Source organism: Lepidothrix coronata, unplaced genomic scaffold (assembly GCF_001604755.1).
Source record: "Lepidothrix coronata isolate B3197 unplaced genomic scaffold, Lepidothrix_coronata-1.0 Scaffold102, whole genome shotgun sequence".
Taxonomy (NCBI): Eukaryota; Metazoa; Chordata; class Aves; order Passeriformes; family Pipridae; genus Lepidothrix; species Lepidothrix coronata.
In genome coordinates this window covers 100,077-111,431 of record NW_016690282.1, presented here as the reverse complement: position 1 = coordinate 111,431, position 11,355 = coordinate 100,077, and the positions used below count along the sequence as shown (strand labels likewise).

Below are 11,355 nucleotides of genomic sequence, written 5' to 3'. Positions count from 1 at the left end.
TCTTATTGCTTCTGCCCAATGTGGACGCTAAGAACTGAGAACTCTTCTCCTTTTACAGCAAACTTGCAAGTATTTGAAGACTGTTATTGTGCCCCTTCTCAACCTTCTGTAGTCTAAACAGCTTCATTTTGCTCAGTACTGGTGGGTCATGCTTTCTGCATCTCTTATCATGCTGGCATGATTCTCCTAGCTATTTGGAGGAGTGCTGTGCTCTCCTCCCCCATCACTCTGAAGCTGATGGAAGAAAAACTGTCCATCACCCAAGGAACTTTAAGTCCTTACAGAGAGGCATACTATCCTTCACTCCTCAAGTATGACTTTGACTGCATGTCATTTTCCAAGACAACTGAAGTAATTCATAGATTTTCCTCACAAGGCTTGGATTGGAGTGCATTGCTGTTCACTAAGGCAATTAATTCTAGCTAAATCTGTCCTTAGATGTGAGCCAAAAGGGTGTCTAGAGGCAAACTGATTTTGTGTGTGTGTGTGTGTCGCCTTTCGAAATTCTCTATAGTGCTGATCTAAGGGGTGGAGAACCTTTCAATTCATTCCTTGTAGCTCCCATGCTTCTTGGAAAACCACCTCAGCAGTGGAAAACCACTTTACTGCTTAGAGAGTTTTGCAGTCTGTAAGCAGATGAGTTTTCCCTGGGTGGCTGCCCTTGAAGTCAACCTTCAGGTCCCCTCAGCCAACACACCCGTGGGGCTGTGATTTGTTTCCTCCATCCAGGGTGCAAAATAGCTCACGAAAATGATTATAGCAAAATTCTGCCAATCTCTCCTTTCCCCAGTTTTTTATCTCCTACAGATAGAAGATCAGGAGGTCTGTCTTGCCCATAGATTATCAGAAGCTCCTTCTCCTCTGATTTCTTGTTTTCTTCCAGCACCTGTCACCTGGTCCTCATCTTTTTTCCACCCACCCATAGAATCATAGAATTATAGGATGGTTTGTGTTGCAAGGACCCTTAAAGATTGTCTAGTTCCATGGGCAGAAACTAGTAGACTACTAGTAGTCTACTTCTAGTCTAGTAGACTACGTTGCTGTGAGCCCCCACCCACCTGGCCTTGAACACTCACAGGGATGGGACATCCCCAACTTCTCTTAGCAACCCTGTTCCAGTGCCTCACAGCCTCACAGTGAAGAATTTCTTCTTAGTATCTCATCTAAATCTATCCTCTTTCTAGTTAAAGCCATCCCCTTTGCCCTTTCGCTACATGCCTTGATAAAGAGTCCCTCCTCATCTTTTCTGTAGGACCAATTTAAGTACTGGAAGACCGATGCAAGTTCTCCCCAAAACCTCTTCTCTTGTCTAGGCTGAGCAACCTTAACTCTCTCAGCCTTTCCTCAAAAGGGAGTGCTCCAGCCCTTGGATCATCTTCGTGGCCTTTCTCTGAACCTGCTTGAGTGAATTTTTGCCTTTTTTTGGGCTGGGGGCCTCAGAGCTGATCACAATATTCTGGTACTTACGGCTACAGGCCCTGCCTATCTGCCTTGGCTGAAGTCTTCTCCTCAGCCTTGGTCGCATCTCCTTCTGGCTGCTGTAGTTCCCATTTACCCTCTCAGCTTTAAAAATGTTTTCTTCCCTGCTTGCTTTTGCTGCTTTGCTCCCTTGCAATTTCACCTGAGTGGCTGCAAGAGCCCTAATGGCACCCATGTTTTGGGAGCCACCTGCCTTTACCTCTTCACCACTCCCCCTCCTGCTGAATGCAGCTGAAATGTCACCTGTCCTCTCTTCTTCCCTCCCTCCCATGCCCTCCCTCCCTCCCTCCCTCGTTTCCCACTCTACCAAAGGTCAACTCACATGCAATGATGCATCCAGAAGCAGTAAGTGTGTGCTCAGGACATCTAATAAGCACTTGGCTCCTACAGGCTGCATTTCAGCCTTGGGCTTCAATACACTTCAGCAAAATGATGGAGATACTACCTTCCCTGTGCAGAGGGGCAAGGTGACTCACACAGGGATGCCCAGCCTGCCTCTGCCCAAGCTGGGGGAAAGTGCGAGCAGTCTAATCCCCACCTGATCCTTCTCCTTACTTAGACAGGCAGTCCTACCTGTCTCTGGGTGTGTTTGCCTCAGAGACATCCCCCCACAGGTGATGTATGTGCATGTGAAGATGCAGATGTGTGGGCACAGGCTGACCTTGTTTTGGCTGTGAGAGCTTGTGCACACGTGTAGGCAGATGTGTGAGTGCTGGAGGGCATTTCTAGGCATTTCTTGGCCATAGTGCCTTTCCCAGCAGCTGGGCTGTCTGCTTGGCTACTTTTCACACTCCTGTGTGGCCAGGGAAGGGGGATATGGACGGTCACCAGGGGCTGATCCAGCACGGAGTCTGGGAGTTACTGGGAGACAGAACATGTGACTGCTATGTCACAGCAGCTTGCTGGCTAATGATGGCTCTATCTCAGCTCAGTGCTGGCTCCTGAGAGTTGCTGGGCTTGGAGTGCCCAGGTTAGCTTGGCAGCCAGCCCTCTTAACAGCCACATGTCTTAGACAAGCAGCCTTCTCCCAGGAATTTTGTGTGGCAGACTTTTTGATAAGGTTAGTGTTGCACTGGCCTGAATTGCAGATGAGAGGGAATCATTCTGAAATGCTCGTGACCAATTTGGGACCTTCACCTGAGCCCTGCTCCTCAGTTGACATCAAGGCAGCTCCATTTGGTGGCTCTGGAGTACTGATGGTGACAAGAAGCCACATATCTTTCTTACCCTCATGTACAGAGAGTATTTTATGGGTCTCTTCTTGCTGTGTTGTTGTGAGGAGCTGTTCCACATAGGACTCTTCCTCCTCTTCATCTCCCATTTGCTAATGCTGGAGTCCTTTCCTTCCTGTCCAACCCACTAGCACCTGCTTGCTCTGCACGTTGCTGGGCCCTGCCCTATGTGTCCCAGTGGGCTGCATACAGAGCAGGAGAAGGAGAACGCTTTTTCCCTCAAAGCCTGTACAGCAGAGAGGGTAGGATAAGGAGACATGGAGCCTGCTTGTGCTGCAAGCTTGTGATAACTCCTGCTCTTCTTGCCCAGGCCTCCTGAGCAGCCCCTGGGGATGCATAAGGCACACTGCAGTGCCATGCAGATATTAGCTGGTTACCAGCACTGGAGTGGCTGTGTCAGCAGGACAGATTGTTTTGGCCAAGTGTGGTGGCTCCATGGATCTCCTTCAGCTCCAGCTGTACTGTGCAGCCCTCAGTGCTCAGACAGATCATTCTTCTTGCTCCATCCTCAGCAAATGGAGAACTCTTCCCCTGCAATTTTGGTATGCTCCAAGCACTCTCTTCCCACCCTCTGGCAGAGGGCTGGCAGGGGAGCCTGGGGAGCAGGTGCAGCCATGCTGTTGGCCGGGTCAGTGGTGTGAAGCCATGGGAAGAGGCAGGCACCCTGCATCAGCCTGACTCGAAGTGATGGAGCAGAAAGAGTGAGCGACAGGGAGGGCGGGAGGCAGGATGGGAGTGATGAAGGAGCTGGGGGAGGGGAGTGAGAGACTGGGCTGTAGCCTGGGAGCAGAACAACAAATTGGCTTATTATTAACCATAACCCCCGTCCCTTCCTAACCTTGCATCTGATAAACTGTTCTCTGATTCTTCTTTTTTTATTTTTGTGTTCCTTATTTTTTTTTTATTCTCCCTCAGGCGCTGCTTTAGCTCAAATTTAGCCTCCAATATTTATATCTTTCTGTCTCTTCTATTTTCTTCTTATTTGGAAAATATACTCAAGAGGACTGTGGGACTTAGGAAGAGTTAGAAGCACAGTGTATGCCACATTAGATCAGTTGATCTGTTCCAAGATCTTAATTTCTGCCTATACTTCACCTTCATGGAAAAATTAAACTGCCCATCCCAGTGAAAAATACAGCTCTGTGATGGGAGGTTTGATGAGAAACACCTTCCTTACTCTCCCCATGGCAGTGCACACCTTGAAGTGTTAGGTTTGTTTTCCATTTGATGATATTTGGTATCCAGGAGATTTTCCAGCTGGGTGCTGATACAGGATGACCCACTGTGTGGATGTTGAGCTGGGACCGGGCAGACCTCTATTTGCATCCACTCTGCAGGGTGATCTTGGATGGATCACCTTCTTTCTCTGGACCTCAGTTTCCTTGTCTCTAGAATGAGAATTAATAAGATGTTCCCTTTCATCAAGTGCTTATATAACATCTCTCCAGCTGAAAAATGCTGGAGGAGATGCCTTGTTTTGTACAATAAAACAGAAAGTACCTCAGCTGTCTCTAGAACTGGAAAATTCCTCACTGATAGCATCAAGTACGTGGAAGGGCATATTCCCCCTGATGAGGGGGAAATCAGTATGCACCATGCTTCAGATAGACCTGGGAAGAGATAATGTTGGGGAAATAATCACCCCAATGGGAAAGATTCCTCTCAGCTTATATCATGGGGATTTGATCTTGTTTCATCTTGCTCCAGAGCCTAGACTAAGGACTGTTGGATGAAATAAATTTTCAGTTATGTTAGAGGGCAGGTGAATCTCAAACCTTTCATGTTGTGCCAGTTTATGCTTTTGATTCAGGAAAAGGCATCATTGCAGCCACCCCTCTACTGCAGTGGTGAGTCCTGTAACAAAAAGCAAATTTTCCTTTTCAGTCCCATATTGTTTTGTGCCTTTAGTCCACAAGCTTCCCTGCCAGAGGGTACAGTATAATGGAAAAAGGTTGAATCTATCCACATTTTAGGCGTCCTCTACCATTTGAGCTGGAAATTATCTGCTGCCTTTTCTGTGCTTGTGATGCTCTCAGGAAAAGCAGTGTCTCAGCCAAAGTGATGTTTTTCCTGAGCCATAGCAAACATGAATGTGTCTCACCTTTTTGTCGATCTTACTGCATATAGACTTTAATCTCAGTACTTTTCCACTTCTACCCCTGGTCCCAGGACTTCTTGGCCCAGGCTATGCTGTGCAAACCCATCACGAGGTGGCACCACAAGACTGCCTTTCTTGTTATTTTGTCTTTGTTAAATCTCCCTCATTTTCTCTTACTAGCCCCAGTTGTCCTCTTGTTTTTCAACCCGTTGCTGCTCCATGCCACGCAGCTGACTGCAGACATTTGTCTGGTTTTCCTGGAGGCTCCCCTGGATCCAAAGCCAGCTGAGATAAAGCAGCTGTTCAAAACATGGCACAGAGCCTCAAAGAGTTAAGGCCAAAGTGATGGATGGGTGATGAGAAGGACTATCTGTTATTTGAGGTCCAGGTTTGCTCTCTCTTTTTTTAAGGAGCGGTGAACATACCTGACAGGAGACACCAGTCTACTCTGGGGTGCTCAATAACCCTTTGCTGCCTTTGTCTCAGCTCCCTGGAGTAGCTGCTGATTGGAGGATGCCTCTTGCCTGCTCTGGCCTCCCTCTGTTTGAGGGCAGGCAGGGGCTGCCTGAAAGAGCCAGGGAGCACAACTGTGCCAAGAGGGTAACAGATCTCTTGGAGGCTGTTGACCTCAACCTAGATAGAGCCTGTCCTTCTGCAGCAGGCATTTTGCAAGTGCTTACACACTTGAGGTTAGCTTGCTTATGCTCTTCAGATGAAGTGCTGGTCCTTCTTGCTTAGAGGATGATCATGCTGCTCTATGCAGGCTCTGCATGTTGTCCTTTGGATGATCAGGGAGGTGAAGCAGGTCAAGATGGCTCAACTTTGCTGCTTGCCCACCAGCTGGAAAACCAGCTCACTAATATTTTGAGTGAAGATGAGAAGGTTTTGAGCAAGATGACATAGAGATACTGTATGAGACAGTCTCCTAGAGATGGGTGTACCTCAGTCTGGGTCCAAACCCAAGGGATGCCTTGGGGAACCTCAGATCCAGGTTTCATCACTGGGTCTCACAGACCTACATCTAGAGAAGATTCATACAGGACCTTTGAAGACAATGTTCCCCTTCCCAGCAGCAGCTAAGCGAACTGCAAAGGTGATCTTCCTTTCCTAGACTGAGCTGTTGGGTTAAATTAAATTCCATTGCTTGAAGACCTCTCCCTCGAATGCACACCCTCTCATTATGCTTTTCTTTTCCATTGTTGTTTTTCATAGCAAATCACCTTTTTGTAAATGGTTTTTGTCTCCCGTCTAGAAACCTGTCTGCCACCATAGCTCAGAGATGCCCTTTGGGGGCAGAGATTCCTTCTTCCCTTGCACTCTCTTTGTTTCTCTCCTCTGCTGTAGGGATTAATTTATATTTTCCCCTCTTGCCTCTTGCTGAGCTCTTCTTTTTATACCATCTCCTTCTCCACTGTTTCGGATGAAGAGAGTGGAGCTCAGGGAATCTCACAGCTTGCAGATATTATGGATCCGAGGTGGCTTTCAGTGTAACCAGAAATGGTCCTTGTGTGCTCAACCATCTATTTCAGCTCTGCTACACCACTCTGGGCTTGTAATTTTGGGAAGCCCAGACAGGTTTGTGCATGTCCTGCAGCCTCATGTATGTGTGCACTCCCTGTCTCCAATGTCAAACTTTTAGAGGGGCTTCTTTTCCAATGTGTAAGATGATGCTGTGTTTATCAGGTGGTGTGAAAGGAAGGCAGGACCAGGCAGAGAGGAGGAATGGATGTGTGGGACTCCTCTCTATGGGCGCTTGGACCTCCTGTGCAGCTGATGGACAGGTTGCAGCCCATGTCTGAAACATGATGAATGACAAATAAGAAAGCAACCATGGCACCATTATGCCATCAATGTGCAAGACACAGGCACAGGTGTGAGGGAGGGTGCTGTGGGGTGCCAGCCATGTGGGTGCCCTGTGTGAATCCCTAGCTCTGGCAGATCACAGGTGAAAAGAATTGTGCAGGTCTCATCCGGATGTCTTCTGCTGATAACAAAATCCTTTTTCTGGTAGCAAAAGAGGAGAATAGCTGGCAGTGGCTATCAGCTCTTCCTCGTTGAGCACCTGATGCCCAAGTGTGACAGGTAGGTCCTAAGGCATGTCAGCAAAATGGTGTCGTGCCCCAGCGCGGTGGGCTGGAAAAGGCAGGGATGCTCTCTGCCAGCCCTGGGACACATAGCTGGGCTCCAGAGAGGAACTTCACGCTGAAACAATGGGACAAGGGACCTCTGGGAGGGAAAAAATGTCCATCCTGAGAGCTGTGTAACTATCAGGATCAGTGGATTAGGAGGCGGCATGGCATCTGTTTGCTAGCATGGAGTGGTTGCTGGGAGCACCAGGCCAGGTCTGAAACGCATTGACAGCTCTGTGAGAGGAGCTGTGCTTAAGAGGCACAACACTGAATCATTTTCCAGAAATCCCCTGTCAGTCTAACCATAAACACTGGGGAGAGTGGAAGGTGGGGACATGTGTTTCTTCAATTTCCTACAACAAAGCAAACATAAAGGGGATTATGAAGGCAATGCTGGGGAAAAAGAGAGGAAGATTTAGAAGGGAAGAGAACATTAAGATTTAGAGGGATAAAATACAGATTGAAGTTGTTGGGCCAGAACAGAAGAACTTCTCAATCTATATATTTAGCTTGGTGAGGTATATAAACAGAAACCTACAGCCAGCTCAGCCACTTCTCCCCCAGTGGAGTGAGTCATCAGCCCTTGGATCTAAAGTTAGGTTCACGTCAGAGCTTGCACTCTCTCATTTTATTTTTCTCTTTCTATTTTGAAGGGTGTGGGAAAAGCTGAGCACCATCTCCTGGAAGCAGCAAATATAAACCCACAACAGCAACAGATGCCGGACCTGATGCCCTACCTGGGAGCACTGTGACCAAGCCTGATTTCTGTCTGGCTGCTCTTCTTCGTTGCTGCATGCCTGGGGATGAGCTCAGCCAACATGTAGCTGTGGCTAACCTGGGCATGCAGTGGACCGAGCTCTGAGGGATCTGTGCACTGTGCAGATGAGCTGGAGAGTGGGATGGGCTGCACAGTCATTCCTGGGGGCAACAGCAACATGATTCTCAGCGATGGTCAGTGTTTGGCTCCCGTATGCTGTGCAGGAGAGTAGGATTTGCCATCAGGGCTGGCAAGAAGGACTGGGCTGGGTCAGCCTGGCAGGAGGCAGGATGATGCCTGTGAGACCCAGTTAGAGGCTGCCTATAAATCCAGTGTAGGTTGCTGCCTGGTAAGCTCAGCCCACAGCCACCTGCAAACCTGCAGAAGAGAGGGCTGCATCTCCCCAGGCTATTCCTGCAGTCTCTATGCTTTGATATGGCTCCCCCTTTTGCGTTTGTTCCCTCTCCCCTGGTCTAACCTCTGAAACAGTTGCAGTGAATCACATACTTTCCCTATTAACCCACCAGCCAGTGCTGCTGGCTCAGATAGTGACAGGGACAATGTGAACTCTCCTGTTCCTCTCAAAATCACAGAGAGGACAGTGAGGGACCCTTGGAAATGCTCTGGATGCATCTGCAGGACCAGCTTGTGCCATGCTCACCTCTGGTGTGATCTACCCCCAGATCTCTCCCAAGAGAGCCCACCTGTATCACTCAGGGCAGATGACAAAGCTCTTTGAAAGTGCCTTGGGGGTTGAAGATGGAGCCCTGTGACTACTGTGAGCTGCAGGACAAGGAGACATTCATCTTCAGTCTCTTCCCTTGCAGATGGTGGAGAGGAGGCTCTTGTTCAGGAAGGGCAGTGGCTTCCCAGCCCAAGGCTTGAAATTGCTGCTGTGGGGAATGCCTGTGGTGTAGGTACCAGCAAGCCCATGGAAATCCTCCTCAGTATGTACAGATGCAGAGGGGTGTGGAGATGAGGGGGCTCTGCTCTGGAGCATGAGCTGCCCGGGGCTTGGTTTTTTCACCAGCTCCAAATTTGTGAAGTGATGAGCGGCATGGCTCCATTTCCCCACACGGCCCCTTTCCCTCTCCCCTCCTTCCAGGCTTGTGTGTCTTTATTGATTTGGATGGTTTGTCTGAGTGAGAGTTCAAATGTCTCACTATCCCCATGAGTGGGCAAGCAAACAGACAAACAGATATGATCCTGGAATGTAGACATGAGTGATGACCCACACATTATCCTGAGTGTGTGTTTGTGTGCCTCTGTTCTTCTGTGCCCCTCTGCATGTACTCTTCCTTTACCATTTTAGTTTTTTTGCCTCTCCTTGCTGCTGTTTCTCCATCCTGCTTCACCCTCTCCCTCTCTCTCCTGCCCTCCTCCTCATTCTCTTTTTCTCATTTGATATTCATGCATGAATAAATTCAATTGCATTTTTCCCTGTTCCCCCTGAAGGGGCTTGTTGGTGAATTGCCAGCATCTGAAATCATATAATGCTCAGATTCATCATTTTGGGGACGGAATCGAAGCCCTTCTATTTCTCAGGAAGGAATAACAGATGCTTTTCATGAAGAGAGGGAGTAGCGAGTGTCTTGTGGTTGGTGAGGAAGAAGCCAAGGGAATTAACTTTGGCAGCACAGGGTGGACTTGCTAGCAGAGGGGACTAGAAGGTCAACCAGCCCCTCTGGTGTAAGGCACACATTGGTGTGTGCATATGGAGTGTGAGTGCCTATGGTTGCTGGCATGTTTGCTACGTGTGGTGCTAGTGGTGTGCTTAGGGATGGGTAATATCTCTTAGCGGGCTGCCCAGAATTGGTTGCAGCAGGAGCTGTCTCAGTGGGGCGTCAGCAGCCTGGCACCAGGGTATTTAGAGCCATTGTCTAGAGATCTGCCTGGGCATCTGCCTCAGGTGACTTTTGGGACACTTACATGGCTCTGGTATCACCCCAAACTACTGTGGGTCTGGAGTTGTGCCCAGCACCACATCTCCATCACACTGAGAAGCTGAGGTTGTTATGTCACAAAATCATGCCCATCCTGCACATTGAGTGGCTTCCTGATGTGGATGGGCACTTGCTGTCTCCCTGCTTCGACATGGGAGCCTTCCAGCTCATGCAGGACAGTGAACCCAGGGGCCAAAAGTGATCAGATCCTGCACAGCTTCAATACAAACAGGCTCTGACCCATTGTGGGAAGAAGTCTGACCACCACAAAAATTTTTTTCCTTGGAAAAAAATCTCTTTCCATCTTGTGGAAGATGCATAAGTTCACCATGGAACTGCAGCCCTGGTCAGAAGACATGGAAAAAGAAAGGCTGTACTTATCTGAGGAAGGGCTGTTTTTCATGAGAGCTGTTAATCAGGTAAATTTGATGCTCACAACATTCCCATTGTTTGCAACATTGCTATTTTTTTTTTTTAGCAGTCCTGGTGTAGCCTGAGGCTCCTCTGAGGACTGTGTTTGCCTTTCAAGAGAGGTAACAAGATTAGACACTTTATTAAGCACAAAAGTGTTATGCTAAAAGCGGACAGCAGCCATCGTCTTTGTTCAAAAGACTTTTAAGGGCCTCATGAGAGAGAGTGACATGCCAACCACCTTGCTCCAAGGCTCCAAGGAGCTTGGCTGATGTGATGTAAATGGCTAGAGGCTCCATGACATCTGCCTCACATCCCTGGCATGACAAAGCCAAGCCACACAGACATGAATGGCAGAGGAGAGGATATCTCTGTGTTTTTCACCCTAAATGGTGAAGACATGTGAGCTACCTTGAGCTAAAACCAGAGTGGTTCTGACTTACCAGAAGGTAGGCTTGCTCCATTGGCTTCCCACAGAGAGTTAACGTCCGAGGGCCCGTTTCACAGTATGACTAAAGTGCTTGGTTTCCCAGCCATTTGTAGTTTAGATGTGTTAATTACTCTGACCCAGCTATTCCAGCCATGCACGAAAAAGCTGTGATAGTTGGTGCAGATATCGTGGTCGTGGCAAGGAAGGTTTGGTTTGGAGAGGCTTTGTGTATCCCTGCAAGGAAGTCAAGGTGTTTTTGGGCTGTAGTGCATGTTGTACCATACCTCAACTGGTAACTTGGCAATTTTTGTCTCCTTATTTACAATATATGCCTACAGCAGAAGCAGGAATGTCTATCTCTTGTAACACCAGGGGTTTTATTGTCTGAACAGGCAAAATCCGTGAAAAGCCTTGAGGACTGTGATGGCTTCATCTCTTTCCCAGACCTGACTCAGGGGTCCCCAGCACAAAAATGCTCCAAGAGTTAGGGGCCTGTGCTGACACAGGGTAGGGCTGCTTAGCCTTGGAATGGGACCTGCGGAGGAGATGCTGGGCTAGCCATCCATTGGATGAGGCTGAGGGCAGCTGTACTCTGTTTAGGCACTGGAAGGTGAGATCCCTGCATGTTATCCATCCCCCTCATTTCCCCCTGGAAATATTGTTCCCACTGTCTGAGTTCTCGTAACAGATCTAGTAGTAGGATAGGGGGAAAGAAGGGACTGGTTTTGAGGAAAGGACTTTGGGGGGGATTGTTAGTTTATTTTTTAACTCTTCCCAAGGGATAATTCTCTAACCTGCTTGATCTGTGACTTGTGGAGGGACAGATGTTTACAAGTTCAGGGAAAGGCAGGCATGCTGAAAGCCTGTGTCCATCAG

At 48.4% G+C, this 11,355-nt stretch overlaps 1 long non-coding RNA gene across 1 annotated transcript; it reads left to right on the top strand.

Annotated features, from left to right (window-relative positions):
* Positions 1-2,406: 2,406 nt before the first annotated feature.
* Positions 2,407-9,023, top strand: LOC108501445. The gene is made up of 3 exons (XR_001876190.1): positions 2,407-2,539; positions 6,821-6,891; positions 7,592-9,023. It is a non-coding gene; the product is annotated as an uncharacterized LOC108501445 (long non-coding RNA).
* The last annotated feature ends 2,332 nt before the right edge of the window (positions 9,024-11,355 follow it).